Genomic DNA, 17161 nt, shown 5'->3' on the forward strand with positions numbered 1-17161 from the left:
ATGCATTCTGTCACGTCGTTCGGTTTTGTAGCTTTCTCTCATCTACGATGAGAGAATTTGATATTTTTCAGTGTCATATCAACGACGCGCTTCCTCTTTCTACTTCGTAAAAGACGCGCAAATTTTTGTCCATCTTATAGAGCCCTATTCGCGTTCCATGACACGAAAATCTCAATGATAGAGATTGTTTTTGTGTTTCTTCCGTTTTCATTGGTTAGTATGATGGACGCAGCCGATTATTCGATCGAACGAACTATGCAACTTGAGCATAAATAAAATAAATATGATAATATAATAATAAATAAATATGCTTTTTTCATTGAGGACAGGTGTTTATTAGTCAGAGCTTCATTTAAAGTGGAAAATTTCTGTCAGTCACGATACTAAGGAATAAATATTATATATAAAATATATTTTATATAAATATTATATATAAAATAAAGGGGATCAGTTACTTTAAGAGCCCTAATACCTAAGGACATATTGTGAGTATTATATAAAACATTTGGAAATTTCATTAGCACTGTTATAAAACACAACTAGCGTAAGTACTCTGGTATAATTTGAAACCAACATAAAAATCAATGTGGAGGTTACAAAACATTTGTTGCAAACATATATGTAGTAAAAAAAAGATCTAGTATATGCAACATAAACACCTGTTTTAAACATATAATAAGTGTTAAAAATGAGAATAATAGAACAGTCTAGATATTACAGATTGCCTCATCATCGCGTATTTTCTTGCCCATTGTCATCGTAATTTTCGCCCTTTTTTCAGTTTGATTGCCTTTTATACGCTACTGAAGCGTCGGCCGGATTCAATCATCGGAATCAAAAACGAATTTCTTCGCTGAGAATGACTAATAGTACAAGAAAATTGGTGTGGATATCGTTTTCTCTTATCTGAATTTTTGATTCACAGCCAAGAAATCGTTTCGATTTCCAATATAACTGACTCTTGATGGAGAACGTTCGATAATCAACTTTGTGATTGAACATCCAATTCAGTCACTAGCTGATCCTAACGACGATCGTTTTCTTTTTCTCTCCTTTTCATTGCCAGCGCCTTTTCCTTCTTTACGGCGTGGTTACGGCCCGGAGAATTCTGAAAACGAGATTACCGCAAAGCATTGCAGAGGAGCATTATATCGATTACTTTTTTTCCCCTCGAATTTCGTCTCTTATATATTAAACGCAGAAATAAATTTTTCGTTGAAAGTTATGTGTTTGTTTCATATGATGATTTAAGTCCTTATATAAACTTCACTCTTTAGCAGAATTGTTTCTTAGCCATTTAATATAGTATATAATAAGAATAAGAGTAAAAGAAAATTTAGGAGACAGGCCTTACAAAAAAGGAACATAATTTTAGGAAAGGGAATTGTAATTGACAAGGGCAATGAATAGGTATTATATATAGAATTCAGAATGGAAAATTGTTACATGGTAAAAAATATTTAGTATGGTAGTTACTAATACACGTATACACAGGTATCAATCTTAAAATTTTTCTCAGTATATTTTTTTGCAACTACATTATATCCGACATTTTTGGCATAACGAAGTAGAAAATGTAATGTAACAATTAAAAGAACACAGTCCTTTTCATGTGAAAAATGTATTTTTTAATAAATATAAAAGTTTTAAAAGTTTACTTACGTATTAAATAAACTTTAAAAAGCATGAGACAATATATATATAATTCAATATTATACTGTTTACAATAAAATCTGTCTTCATATCTCTATTTCATATTGATTGTTAGATAATTAACTGGAAATACTGACGTTGAATTTCTCTTTCGAAATTATTATTATTGTTTTATTAATATGTATAACGAGAAATATATAAAATTCAAGGTGCAGATGTATCATCATAAAATGTTATATTTGATGGTGTAAAAGTATATAAATTGTTGTTTACGTTTACTAATTAATTAAAATTTATTTTAAATTTAAATCATATTAATAAAATGTATTTATACGCCACGCGTTTCTTCTTTACATAGAAACCCATCGTAAGCAGAATTTATATGGTTCTCTTTAGCCTTCTCTTTCTCTTTATCAAATAAATGTGTTGGTCAATTATCTCTCGGTGATTCCATTATGAGTTTGCTTCAGCGATAACTTTGTCTTAATTTCCAAAAGTATCGTTCATTGCTATGATTTTTTCGTATCTTCGAGCAATAATTCGCATAGAGTGCAAGTTATTCATTTTGTAATCAAAAGCAAAGAAACCTTACCTTCATTGTATAAATACCCAGAGGTATTCCCCCGAAAACTGCATCCTTACGCTCTTGCATTATTAGCTCATAGTTGACATCACTGATATTGGTGTTCGCGTTAGAAATTCAAATTCTCTTCTATCTTCTCTGCTATTTGTAGTGGAATCGTGTATTGAGATATACATTTTCATTGTAATGATTTTGTATTCGTTTTCTCGAATGCCACAAATATTATTCGTAATTAAATTCATTAAGGGAAATTTGTATTATTTTCGTTTATAAACGAGGCTATCGTCGATCATATCATCCTCTAAATTCGGTCGTTCGAATTAATTTTCCCTGTATTTCCATTGCAGCTGTCGTTATTCTAAAGTTTAAAGGGAAGCATACAATTTCAATTACAAAGGTCCAAAGTATCGGTTTGGACTGAAACGAGCCCATGAAAACAGCACGTCTATTAAATTTCAAGAGAAACGACTGACATGTAACCGGGACTCGATTAACCGATGAAAGCAATTCCGCTTTGTGTTAGGGAGTACGAATTGGTGAAATGGCAGCGTCGTATGACGATATTGCACAATTACGTAAACGTAGTTATGATGTGAGTTCGTGATGGTGCATATTATACATGTAATTTATCCTGAGAGGAGAATATGAGGTAAATCAGATATACATCGAAGATGTCACTGATCAAAAACTTGTCTAACTTGCCTAAGTCTACGAATGAATTGTATTCTGACGAATGTTGTTCTGACGAACATGACAGAACAATCAAATACATAACAGAGCAAAATAATGTATATGGGATGTTAGGAAACATGAGTGAGCTAATTTATTAAGTTGTGCCATTATTAGTGTATTTCTAATGCCAAATTAAATTTTTTCTAACTTGAGAAATAAATCTCAAACGACACTTTTGTATATACAAAAGTACTATGAGATCTCTCATTGTCATAATGTCTAGAATCACATATTATAAATACCGCCCATTTTCTTTTTTAATACTCTGTACAGATTCTTGTCCGTGTGGTGGCAATATGTGTTTTGATGAATTATCGCTGTGAAGTGAAATGACATGTCGCAGGACTTAAAACAAATGAATCCTAAATAAAACAAAACTATATTTGTAAATCATCAACAAAATTATAATAAATGTGGTCGGCGGAAATAAAATAGACGAGGAAAAATAAATTTCTTTGATGTATGAAAATAGATAAGTATTCGTGGAATTTAAAAGAGAAGATATGTCACAGTCAAAACAGCTACAATTTGTGTATGAGATAACGACGGACCCGATGACTTTAAATTTAACAAAAGCAAGGAATTCAGTGTAGTAATTTATATGAACCAAACACACCAATTAGGAGTGAAATAAGCTGAAATTCATTTGAGAGTCGAACATGCTCTGAAGGTTGTTTAATTTCGTACCAACGAGATTTATTTGTAAATGAACAGCGGCGAACGAAAACGTACCGTGTTCGGTAAATTCAATATCGCGCGAATCGAATGCGCTTGCGGAGGTTGTAATTATTATTGAATCGCGATGCTATGTCAAGACTTTAGGAAATACTCGCTTCCTAGATATTTTTGTCGGTATCCAATTTTAGTCGGTACATTCGATTCTTTTATATGAAACTGTGGTTAATTGTAGCTGTACAGTGTTTTACTAAAAATTACGTATTTCATATTTAAATATGCTAATTTTATTTTCGAATTTCTGTATCCCAATCTTGCTTGTCTTTCAACGAAAAAAAAGAAGTTTCAAGAAAAATCTGAATTAAAACTTCAATTAAAATTGAAATGAAAAGTCACGTATCTTAGTAATAATTTTTCCATATTTGCCTCTTTAAGAAATCGTTTACGATAGAAAAGCACAATCGGAGCTGTTCTGAAAAACGTAGCAGTCTTGTATCACTCTTTACTATCTTTTATGAATTTGTAATTGTTATATTGATGATTACGATTTAAATCGCACCAACCTTGATGGCGTTTGATGTATGCTGACGAAGAACCACTCTCATTTGAGGGAGAGAAGACACTGTATATCTTGCGCAAGTGTTCTAACAGTTCGATTTACGGGTGATTTGAATCTACCAAAGTTCAATCGTTCAATTCGTCCTGACTGCTTCGAATGTTCGATAGGGTCTAAAGACGAAGAGGCGATAAAATGCGCTTTAGCTTTGACTCCTCCCTTCTACAGCCAATTTCAGAGGGCTGGGAGTCGGGAGCAAGCGATGTTGTATTTGGTGGACGGCGTTGGCAACGTTGGGGAATTTTCACGGTTCCGTTTGCTCGTAGTTACCGAGCACCGTTACATGTACATTTGGAACAGGAAAAACCGTTGACCACGAGAACTGAGTTACTGCAAACGCACGTGAACCGCAGGTACTCGGAGATCCAATGGCCAAAGGTCGCCAGTCTAGGACACAATAAAAAATCTTAACGGTAACTTTGCCGACTTTTACCTACAGATAATGCTTCCGTAATAGTAATAAATATGCATTAATTGTTTGGACATAACAATACAATCCTTCCTTGTCTAATATAAATAAATAAGTTAGTAAAATCGTTACTAAATGTATCGTGGTAAATTTATAAAATTTCTCTAAAGCGTCATGAATTGGTCATCTATTGATATTTTTAACGTTAAGCAATAAATGCAGAACCATATTAGTATTTCGATGACACGAGTAAAATTAAACAGAAAGTTCGATCCGCTAAATTTAGATATTCTTGTACGTACACGTGTGCACGATACCAAAATAGAGGATCGTACCTATATCCGACGCGTATGATTCCATCTTCTATTCCATTTATGGCTGACATGCATATTCAGTTTCAGTTTTAACATATCACTAATCAACTTGTCCTTGCAGCGGGAATATATAGCTGAGGAATTTGCAATTCATTTTATGCAAGCACCAATTATCCCCCTCTTTTCAATGCGATGATCGGATCACGCTCGTAACGTGTCCGAAACAAATTATATTAAGTACGTTAATAGTTCTGTCTCGTTTGCTGTTATACTAATATGAAATTACACAGGTATTCCTTTTGTCGGGAGAACACACGGAAATTCGATGAGCCTACGAATGCATTCACGACGATATAGAATAATGTTAAAAACGAGTGGTAAACGGAAGACAGTATGTAGCGGCCAATCTGTGTCTGTTAGTTTGTCAAAGTTTTATAAGAAATTAGATAAGGAGATTAGGATTTCGCTTGCAGTGATCGGTGATAGCTTTCAGTAAACTCTAAGTAGTGTAGGGACATCACTGGTCAGACGCCGCGTGATATATGATGTACAATAGCTATAAAAAGTATTTTAAACAGCATTGTATTTATTATAGCACCTATGTATTAATTAATTGAATCAAAATATATCATATTTCGTATTATTCAGTAGTATTTTCATATGATTACCAAAATTTGATACTGTGAATGTGAAATGTAGGTGTAGCGACACATGAGCGAATCGAGAGTGACTCACGTTGTTGTTTTGCCTCGGCATATCAACGCCGTTTCGATGTACGAGATTTAAAAGTAAACAAATTCCGGACAAAATAATATCGCCGCTACGTGTAATCGTCAACCGGAATCGAATTCAAACTTTCCGGTACCCCCCTGACCAGTATAAATAGACGAACATGCTCTCTAGGAGGATTATTAACCAGTACCATTATAGCGAGTGGCATTGAGCAAGCGATGATTACGACGTAATATACTAACTCTGCATTCTGTACTTAGAGCGATTTTTAATATATCTGACTATCACAAGTATTCATTCATCTTGTCATTAAATAAATCAACACGTTTGATATCCACCACATAGGTTAAACATTCGAAAGGATTCAAAGGACATGCCTTTGGAAAATTTAAAGGTGCAAAAATATATAACATACCCAATGTAAATATTCAATAGATAAAAGTTACTAGAATATATAGAATTTTCTTTTTAAATTGTGATATAACTGATGCATAGCTTCTGTATGAACATATAATTTATGATCCATAAAATGCAGTAGGAGTACAAAATTACGCATCTGCGTACGATGATGTAAGTAGTCTCAAAGTTATAAATGTAGGTATGTAGGTGTTTTCAGGTTCAATGAACTTCAGAGGTTGACGGAAGTTCGTTGGATGGTTTAGAGTGGTTTCGAAGGTTTTAAAGGTTTTACATGAACCTTCAAGAACCTTTCAGTCATCAATCTCTCTTTCCAGATTTTTAAACTTCCATTTCATTCATTATTCTTTTCCCCTTCCTGTTTTTATTAATGACGTTTATCTTCTTTTAGTACTAGAAGATCTTTCATTTTTTAAATTACAGAATGCACGCAAGTGCTTTTAGCAAAAATGTTGACTCTTATCATACACTTATTTATTTTCATTGCATTACTCCAATTATAATTATATTTGTTTATATAGTTTATTATAAGTTGTTAGCTTTAGTGCTAAATATAAAATGTTAAATGTTACGTATCAAGTTATCTGGAGTAGGAAACATGTCTAGAAAAGCTACTTTATTATCGTAATGGAGCTGCTAGGAGTTGTTTCCAAATGACGACATTGTTTATACGATTGGTTGTACTGTCACATTGAAATGCAATTGCGAGAAATCAATAGAGTCACAGTTTGAATTCAACTTCCGGTGTTAACATACGCTATCGAAACACAAAACTTACGTGCAGGAATGCAGAATCGCACGGTTCTAACTGACAATTTCTAAAGAATGAACGTAAACGAAACCGTAACCTTATAACGTAGAATGAGATTTGAAGAATAAAATTGTCCTTGAAGGATTATAAACTAGACGTTATTCTGTCTGATATAACTACACCCTTGGACAAAAAGATAGCACATGTGTGCTATCATTAATTTCTCATAGATAGAGTCCGAATTTCCCAAGTTTGACGAATGGCATATAAACAGTACCTTGTAGTAATAAGGTATATGAGCTTGAAACTGTATCTTCGCTATTCCTCTTGTATTTATCAACAATGATTGTGAAATCCGGTCGGCGAAATGATAGCACACTTTCAAAAGTTGTAGTGTTTATTATCTACTAAATTGTACAAAAATAAAAAACCTTTTAAAATTTAATAATGTGTGGATCCTCCCTTATTCTCCACCACCTCCAGCATTCGTTTCGGCAAAGAACGATATAGTTTTCTAATATAATCCAGCGATATATTTCTCCATTCCTCTTCAAGGCACTTTTTTAACTGATTAATACTTTCAAATTGCCTATTTTCTCTATAAACGGCATTGCTTAATTTACTCCAACAGTTTTCGATTATGTTTAAATCGGGGGAGCATGCAGGCCAGTCCAAAACTGCAATATTTTCTGTTGAAAAATATTCTTTCACAACCTTAGCGGTGTGAACTGCAGCATTATCTTGCTGAAAAATAAAATCTTGTCTCGCAATATGTGTTGCGTACTTTGCAATTTGATTTTGTATCAAATTACGATAGGTTATAGCATTCATCTTGCTGCGAATTGATATTAAATCAGTCTTTCCGTTATACCCAATACCTGCCCAAAGCATAATGCTACCTCCACCCATTTGACGCCGTATTTGTGACAATTTTTTTTTTCTTACATCATGATAGTAAAAATTGAATCCATCTGGGCCATCTAAATTAAATCTTTTTTTATCTGTAAATATAACTTTCCTCCACTTCTTGTTCCACCGTATATGTTCTTTTGCAAAATATAATCGATGCTCCTTGTGAATCTGCTTTAGAGCTGGTCTTCGTTTTAATTTCATCCGCTTTATGTGCGCGGATTGTTGTAGTACACGTCTGACATTCCGAGGATTAGTTTTTACGCCAACTTTTTCTGCAATTTCACGTGACGTGAGAAGCGAATTTGACGCGGCACGTAAAATTGCACGTTTTTCACGAGTACTAATCGCGGAAGGTCTCCCACTGCTTTTTTTTGTTCCATAATTATTTACATCTTTCAGTAAATTATAAATGACTTTCCGACTTCTACTGAGAACTTTTGCAATTTTAGAAATAGTAAAGTTTTCTTTCTTTAATTTCAAAACTGTTTGAATCTCTTCACTATTTAGCTGTTTTCCACGTCCCATTGTTTGAATCGAAATTTGTAAGGTTTCTAATGAAATTCTTCTACTTTTCACTACGTCTACACCACTCAGAATACACAGAAATACTAAGGAATGGAAACAAAATGCTTGGTGTGCTATCATTTCGCCGACCGGATTTCACAATCATTGTTGATAAATACAAGAGGAATAGCGAAGATACAGTTTCAAGCTCATATACCTTATTACTACAAGGTACTGTTTATATGCCATTCGTCAAACTTGGGAAATTCGGACTCTATCTATGAGAAATTAATGATAGCACACATGTGCTATCTTTTTGTCCAAGGGTGTATATGATATAACTAATACTTCCATATTTAATTTCCTTCTTTTGTAACTTTGCATATAATTTTATTTACACGAGAAATTCATATGAAATACTTCTCAAATATATCTTTATCAAACAAACATGTTTATTTATTTTTTCTCATCCACATGTTTGTTTATATATTTGGTTTATCGGCTTGCATTTCTGATGTAAACTTTCAATAAAAGATTTCCAAAACCAGTCTTATAAAAATCTTCCAGAGGATCGTTCAATTTTTGTCTATTTCCATTTTCGTTTACATTTCTAATGTGAAATTTCATTCATCCACAAAGGATATCGAACTACTTCTAAAAATTTTCTATCTTTTAGTCATCTAGAAAGGCTTTAAACTTAACAACCTAACAAAACGTTAAACGACTCTTTTATTTTATTTACTTACACTTACATAGTTTCTTTATTCAAATTCTTGATTTATTTCCTGCATTTTTTGCATGTTAGTCTACATGTCCAACAAAAACTTTTAATCGCGTCTGAACAATTTCAAACTATGATTAATATAAAGCTTCCAAGTAATTATATTTTGCCCAATTTCATTTTCTTTGTTTCCTTGTTTGCATTTCTGATTTATTCTTACATTTCTTGAACAGTGATTTACATCTCCAAGGAAAGCTTTTAATCGTCTATGAACGATTTCAAAATATATAAAATATCGATTTCAAAATATATAAAATTCACGAAATCTCGTTGGATTCTGCAGGCGATTTGAATTCCACGGTAGAGTTAATCGGAGGGGTGTTATTAACGTTAGCTTGATCGAAGTTTGGAGCGTCCAAGGCTGAGCTTATGCCAACTATCTCGTATGAATATAGATATATTCATAAGATAACTTCCGCTCGAGAAAACTTATCGATGTTGAGAACCAAAAAACCGCGTTTGCTATGGTTTTAAGTCGCGTTTCGACCGCGATGGTTCTTCGACGTGGCTCGAAGTTTTAAGCAGATCCTTCAATATATTACAGAGAAACAGAAACAGCTTGCTTTAATGGATGGTATCCAGGTGTTTCAAGACAAGATCTTAGTTAATTTTGAACGAAGTTTAAGTTAAGCTAGGCTCAACCTTCGGATTGTTCAGATGTTAGTTCAAATATGACAGTGAGTTGTTGACGTTAAGTTTGTAACCGTTAGTCGGTATGAATATTAGGCCGAAGGAATTCACCTATTGACCTGGATAGCTCAATTGATTAAGCAGCGTGGCGAATAAAGGTATTCCTTGTTTAGACATGAAATTATCCAAATTGTACAGTTTACGTAACTAATTATAAAAATCATCTAATTGTGAATATTTAGTACAAATACACGTTCTTTTCGGATAAAATGATATAATCACTTAAATATAAAGTTATAATCTTAATAATACAAATTAAAATTAACAACTGTCATGTCGTGTGTGCTAAAGAAAGCTAAAGAATGGTTTCAACCACAAAGGATCATTTAAATTACGTTAAGCCGCATTACGAGAACAGCTTCTGTTAATCCCCGCTTTGAATCTACTTTCAACCCCTTCTATAATTTTATGATAGCTATTAACTTCTTGAAAAGTCGAAATCCAACTAGTAGCGTCGTTTCTTGGAATACGATATTATACAGGTATGCACAGTACATAATACTAGAAAAGTAATACAAGTACACTTATTCTAATAAAAGTTCACATTAATTTTGATAAAGCAACGTAAAAGCCACGTACCCTTGATAATCGCAAAGAAGAGAGAAAGACCTGGAACCCCTAATTTGGTAAAATTTGGTAATTCTCATGTTAAAACTATTTTACCTGACTTTTTTTTTTATAATATTTGTCATGCTCAAAGGACTTATGATCCAATTGGTTACCCTTATATTATTCCTGAACAACGAATCAATAGTAGCTCCCTTCTGCATGGCGCGAGTTATGCCTTCGACCGCGTACACATAGGTGCGTAGTGTGCATAAATTTGCATACGTTACGCTCGCACTGTATATGTCACGCGCACCGTTTGCGAAATTGACGTGAAATGTTGGCCGATACTTATTTGCTGTACTTAAGAGTTCACTTATTCATGACGGTTAGATGCGATCTGATCCTCTATCTATTACGACAGAGAAAGTTTTTTCGCGATCCGCTTTTGTACTTTCACGCATAAAGAGAGAAAGTAAAAGAGATAGAGAGAGCATCTGGCAAATCTTGAATAATGAAAAATTGCGGATAAAGCTTTTCAGACCGGTAGCATCATCGTGTTGTACTTTTTCTTCTCTTTGTGCGTCGCTTTTGCAGCCCAGATGAAAAAGGGAATTGTTGCAGAGCAGAGAGAAATTGTCTTTTCACGCTTGGGTATTTGTAAATGTGAAAAAAATGAATTTAAAATGACTCGAATTTCAGACTATATGGAAACGTGTTTCTGTTGCTTACGCGAACAAATTGGGTCGAGCCATTGGAGTAATTCGCGAAGAACATTAAAAGTATTTGAGATTTCAAGGAATTTTATTTCTTCATCCAGTTATTCTTTGGTTGGATTACGTAACTGTTATTGGAGAAACATTCCTGAATGAAATTTAGTTAGATAATTGCAATAGATGATTTTAATTAATGGAATGTCTTTAATTAATGTCTTAATTAATTCTATTAGATCATTCTATTTTTTGTTTTTCTCACGTGAGCTTCAAATGATAAACTGTACATTACAGACTTCTAGTATACAAACAGTTCTTATAGTTTTACATTAAATAATACAATTAATCAGTTTGTAATTTTTCAAACACTTTATTACCACATTACACGTTACACGTTTTATTACCAAATTTGTTCCATCTATGCAAGAGAATTTATTACGACCAGTAACATGTAACATAAAATTTTGTAATAATAAAATAATAAATTGTAAAGTAACTTACAAAATTTCGGTACTAATAGTTTAGATGTTCAAGAAATTTTAGAATAAATACGATATTTAAACTGAAACATTTAGAGATGTATCTATCATTTTATTCACTTTCTATTTCAAACGTCCTTGGTTAATCTATGATATAGGATCAAAAGTAATTCTCGTACCTCCATGTATCTCAACATCTACATCCTAGAGTGTATCACACTTAATCGAACTTTCAAACCGACTTAATCTTCGAAACCCGTTTCATATTGTACCCTAGCAAAAAATGGAGGTATATACATGTATAATCGAAATATATTTTTATCGTCTCGGCAGAATTCATTCCTTTCGCCCGTACCACAATATCGTTCTCGAATATATCCATTAAAAGCGAGCAAACCACGTGTTCCAATAAAATCATTCCCTCGGCCAACAAACGACAGTTCGAGTTTTTGCTCGTCCGTGGAAGCTTCGAGCGTTCATTCGAAGAAGTCATCAATCAATCGGATATCTGTTCAGCCATAAATTTTACTTTCTCGTTGGCCGACTAATTGCTCACGAGGGTTCGATTTCAGCAGCAAAAAACCTTTATCGTGATAAGACGAGAGAAAAATCGTATAATTGGAGTGATACCTGTACGATATTGATACTAACCTTGAGGAATTTATGAAACGCGGGTCACGAAAGTATTACTATATTATATATTATATGTTACTATATTATATATGTTGGAGATGAAAGGACACTGCCCCCCCCCCCCCCGTTGGAGTTACTTGGAAAACCTCAATACCGTAGCATTTACGAAATAACCCAAACACAGTCATTCGAAACTTGAGATAATGAGCTTAGGCTCGAGGCGACAACTGGTCGCCGAGCGTAACCACGGTCTCGGGATGAACATTCCACCTAACAGAGATATGAAGTTACATAGCTTTCCTTTAAAGAATTGGCCGTACCGACACTTAACAATAAAACATTTCAACGACCCCGCGGCTCGCCACACACAGACCCCATTCTTTGAGTAAGATGATCGCCAGATGCCGATGCATCATTCACAGTTTATGTTCAGATAGCCTGAGGAACCGTTACAAATCTTAGGATTTAGTTAACTAAAGTTCTTTAGATTGACAAACAGTCTTTATTCTATCAGCCCATAAATCTGTCACCTATTGCGGGAAGATACGGGAGATCTGATTTCCTCGCGTACGACGCTTTCCGCTAGGAACTCTCTCTCAAGGGCGCCTAGCATCCTTTTCTAACTGCCAACATAGAAATTAACCAATTAATAGCAACGTCTATTTCCCTCACCCTCCGAGCGGAGGCTTTCTTCGACGAATCCGATGATCTCGTGCCCTTAGGCACATCCCATCATAGTTTTCCTCTGCAGCGTCGTCGTGACGGAAAGTCATTCCCTTTCTTGCAGTCTCATTAGCCAGATACCTAGTGTGTTTGTACGATTGATGAATAATCCACGTCTTAGCAAAGAGCTAATCAAGCGATCCTTGTATCACGAGGAGTAAGTCGAGTCCGACTTAGACTTCGAAGTAAAGTATATCCGTTATCTCGTGAACCGTGGATTCGTCATATCGAACCTAGGGTCATTGTCATTAGCGTCTAGTTATCGCGGCCACTTGTCGATCTTGTACCAACTATACTTATGTAATAAACGTTATCTCGATTGTGCAATAACAATGAACAACCCCGACGAAGACTCACTACACGCCCCTAACGCCAACCTAACATATATATATTATTATAAAAGTATTACGTTGGAAAGTATCGACCGTTTCAAATCCTTTTGTAATATTTTGGGCTAGAGTCGATAAAAATCAAAATTTGAAAAATGACTTTGCAGCACAAATGGAATTTAATAAAAGGAAGAACATCAATTTTGTGAAATTCAATAATAAGAATTGATAATTTGCAAAAGCAAAATTGTGAGAAACGGAAAATTGTCGTTTAATACTGATTAATTATAATTAGTAGATTTTTCGGTCTAAATGATTAACAATATTAGAAGAAAGGCATTTAGATGTTAGAATACACACAAATACATATAAATTTGATTTTTGTATATATCACGAGTAAAATGATTAATATTTTGTTGGTCTGTACATTCGACGTGTACCATGCAGTCTTCACATTCGTCGTTCCTGGAATATTGAAACCATAGCGGCCTGTCTCTGAATTATTTTATTTTCGAGAAACAGCTTCAAAGCTTCTTCTTTGCTTTGGAGTTATAAACGTTTCTCTATGTGAAAGGGTAGAGAATGGTTGAATGAACATCTCCAAATTTAATTTCAATTGATGGAACTTACAGATAAAAGGATGTGTACGATGGCTGATTGGTTAGTATTTGATGACAGTTAGATTATAATACAGTTTTAGATTATAATACAGATACATAATATATAAAGGAAATTGCAAAACTAGAACTAGTAAATAGACCTAATAGACTAGATATAGTATACATAATAGAAAAAAATCTGAAAATTTACTTATCCAAGAAACAAAATATCTGTCCTAGAAAATATGTAACTTTTAATACTCGAAGTACCAATGCATATGTTTAAAGTGTTGGAACAGCGAAAACAATGGGATAAACAGTATGACTCCAAAATATGTTGCACAGAATCGTTATATTCATTTGTTCATCCAAATAATAGTGGAACTAATATCTGATGGAAAAGTCACAAATAATTTTTTAGGTATCGTATGCTGGTCGATACTGCACTAACTCTCTTCTAAACATATTCTATAAAACATCTTAGAATTTCATTAGTAGTAATGAAATTTTAAAATGTTTCATATAACAAATATAATATATTTATAAAGAATCTTCTCTTGCGCTATTCAGTTCTTCGTCTGTGTCTAGCGTATGATTTCATTTGAATTCCGTTGTTTCCGATACTTGATATCAGAAGCTTCACAAAGCTCGATCGATGCAGTTCTTGGAAACTCATCCTGTTCGTTGATTTGAACGATTATTTCGATCAGCCACAATGATCGATGCCTTCCTAATTGGCGATTCGATGAGAGCAATCCGTATAGTTGCGGTGCTTAAGCCGTTTAACGTATTTTTTGAATGTAACTACGGTGTAATGCTACTTTGCTATGTAAATGAAGGTGATTGATTAAATACGAGATTGTGTTTAAATTAACGCTGAATTAATTCCTGATAAAATAGCGCGTTATATAATGTTCCTTAGATCGATGAAAAAAATTGGATTTTCCAGCAGATTTAGAAGAAAAGCTTCTCTTTTATGTAATTTTATTATCATTCTTCGTTCCTTATTTCTTTTTTGCCGATGTATAATGTTTACATCAATAATAAAAGTGTAAGTGAAAATAAAGCACAACACGCGACAATGGGTATAAAATATACAATTTTTGCTAAACTCAGTATCATTTTGGTTTCTCCGTTCAGAATGTAGATTGATATTAATTTCGATCATGTTATTTTCATTCATATAAACCATGACACAGTGTTTATGAAAAGTCTGCCTTGGATATTTATGGAGAATCTAACGCGTGTCAGAGTTCATTTTACACAATGCGTGATTTTTCCTACCGTATATAACCGAATATTTTTTGTTTTACGTTGGTAGTCAGGTGCGCATAAAACCGTAAACTGTGTGTTTTAATGGACATCCTCTAAAAGGTAAATGGATAAACCAGAACGAAAATCCCCTTAAAAATTGATCACGAATCACGATCAAAATAGTGAAATTCCTGTATTATATGCAATTTCTGGCGTTCTTCGTTGAACAAATCAGTATAACGATTTGTAATATTTCCAAAAATTTTGAAGCACGAGATTAAACCGTTTTACACGTATATTCCATATTCTATAATATAATTTTTTTTGTAGAGATCAATTCTTATAGATATGATCTTCATGATTTAATGATGAAAAATATTCAAATGACATATAGTAGTATATTGACAGAAGTTGCAAGTTATAGATTACAAACTTCTCTTTCGTAGCTTTATAATTTTTTGTCAAATAGAGTAACTAAATGTATCGTGATTTTTTACATTTATTTGAAAAATGTTATTTGCGTTGTTATCAAACTCTTTACTATTATGTAAGTTTATTCACATTGGTAATCTGTAACTTGTAAAATTTTACTGATACCTAATATTAGTTCAATTATGCACGAGGGTCCAGGTATCCTTAAAGAAATTCAACTAATTCATAACCCTGGTATTTGGCCGTGGACAAGATTGTTGCTGACGAGAACAAAATGACCGCCTCTGGTCGAGAACTTAATTAATCCGTGGTCAGCCATCTATTTGGCCGGAATTCAACGCATTCCCCCTATCCCTTGATGTACAGTGTTCATGTCGGCGTTTCGAATTTGCCACATGTCTCGACCGCCGCCGATATCCTCAACGATCGGATCAATTTCACGATATAGAACGTATTTCCCCAGCGTATCGAATATATTGTTACCAACCGGAACTTGCTCCCCTCTTCTCAGTCTCATGATCGTCCTACGTTAATATTTCCGCTCTAATTCGATGTTGTTTGGCCACCCTGATTTTTCGTTCTAGTTTTTCACTGGAATTCAGTCTAGTCGATTGCTAAAGCAACAATAGATAATTTTTGGTGGCTCTATGATGCGGACACGACATCCCCGCTTTTTTTGAGTTTTAAATTTTTACATGCATTTTTACTATACTCGTTTCAGTTTCGCACATAGCTGGGAAAGCTTCTGATTTTCTAGGATTAATGAAGAATTCGAAGTTTCCTCTTGCATCGATAGCATCGATAGATATTAGTGGTTTGGACATATTAGTGATGTATCCAATTAAGCGAATTCAATTAGCAAAAATTCAGTTAATCGAAAATTGACTAAAATTTCGTTTCTATAAATGTAGTTCTACTGCGTTTCAAAAGTAGCGAATACCGAAATACTCGTGTGAAGATTTGCAACATTGGTGATATCGATCTGGTATAAGCTCAACGCTAGACGCATTAAACACCGCTAATGGACGGCGATTTCGTTGATGAAATTTCGAATTAGCGCGCCATTAAGTCGAGCGTTATAGCGCGAAAAGGAAATCCGGGCGTGTTCTACGTGGATGGTTAGTGGAAGAGGACGAAACAATTCATATACAAGGATGAAGATTCGTCAAATGGAAATCTATTAATGCCTAGCTGAATACCAAATATTCGAGTCACGAGTAACTCGCAGTTTACATGTGCGACTTCGGTACATGTGATTCGTGTGGGAATATATTTATCGCACCCTACCCGCTGACAAATTGAAATGGGAGACAATGGGGGTCAATACGAAATGAAATTCAACTTGTTTCCGTCCATGGACAGATATTTCATGACGAGATGTGCATAACACACTGTGGTTTTACGTAAGAGGAAAATGAGAAATATATGGTTGTAATTAATATCTGAAATAGATATTAGACATAGTTGATCGAATTAGTTAAAATTTCGACTGTTTTAATTGTTAGAAATTTGTAAAATAGTTGTATGGTTATTTACAGTTAAAAGTTTTAATTGAGAGCAACAAAGAGAGAGATAGAGTATAAGAATTCTATCAGGTGGATCATTTCTATTTGGATTTTGAAACTAATACCATTCTTCTTCCTCGTCCCTCTCCTTCACTTTCTACTACCTACTTTTTATCTTG

At 33.9% G+C, this 17161-nt stretch overlaps 2 long non-coding RNA genes across 2 annotated transcripts in view; both read right to left on the bottom strand.

Annotated features, from left to right (window-relative positions):
• The window catches only part of LOC132912417 (uncharacterized), a 104232-nt gene that overhangs the window by 6574 nt on the left and 80497 nt on the right, over positions 1-17161 (bottom strand). The window lies entirely within an intron of this gene.
• On the bottom strand, positions 1570-4775 carry LOC132912418 (uncharacterized). Its single transcript, XR_009659206.1, has 3 exons — positions 4207-4775; positions 2246-2594; positions 1570-2179 (listed from the first exon to the last, which is right to left on the bottom strand). It is a non-coding gene; the product is annotated as an uncharacterized LOC132912418 (long non-coding RNA).

This window comes from Bombus pascuorum, chromosome 12 (genome assembly GCF_905332965.1).
Source record: "Bombus pascuorum chromosome 12, iyBomPasc1.1, whole genome shotgun sequence".
In the NCBI taxonomy this organism is placed as follows: domain Eukaryota; kingdom Metazoa; phylum Arthropoda; class Insecta; order Hymenoptera; family Apidae; genus Bombus; species Bombus pascuorum.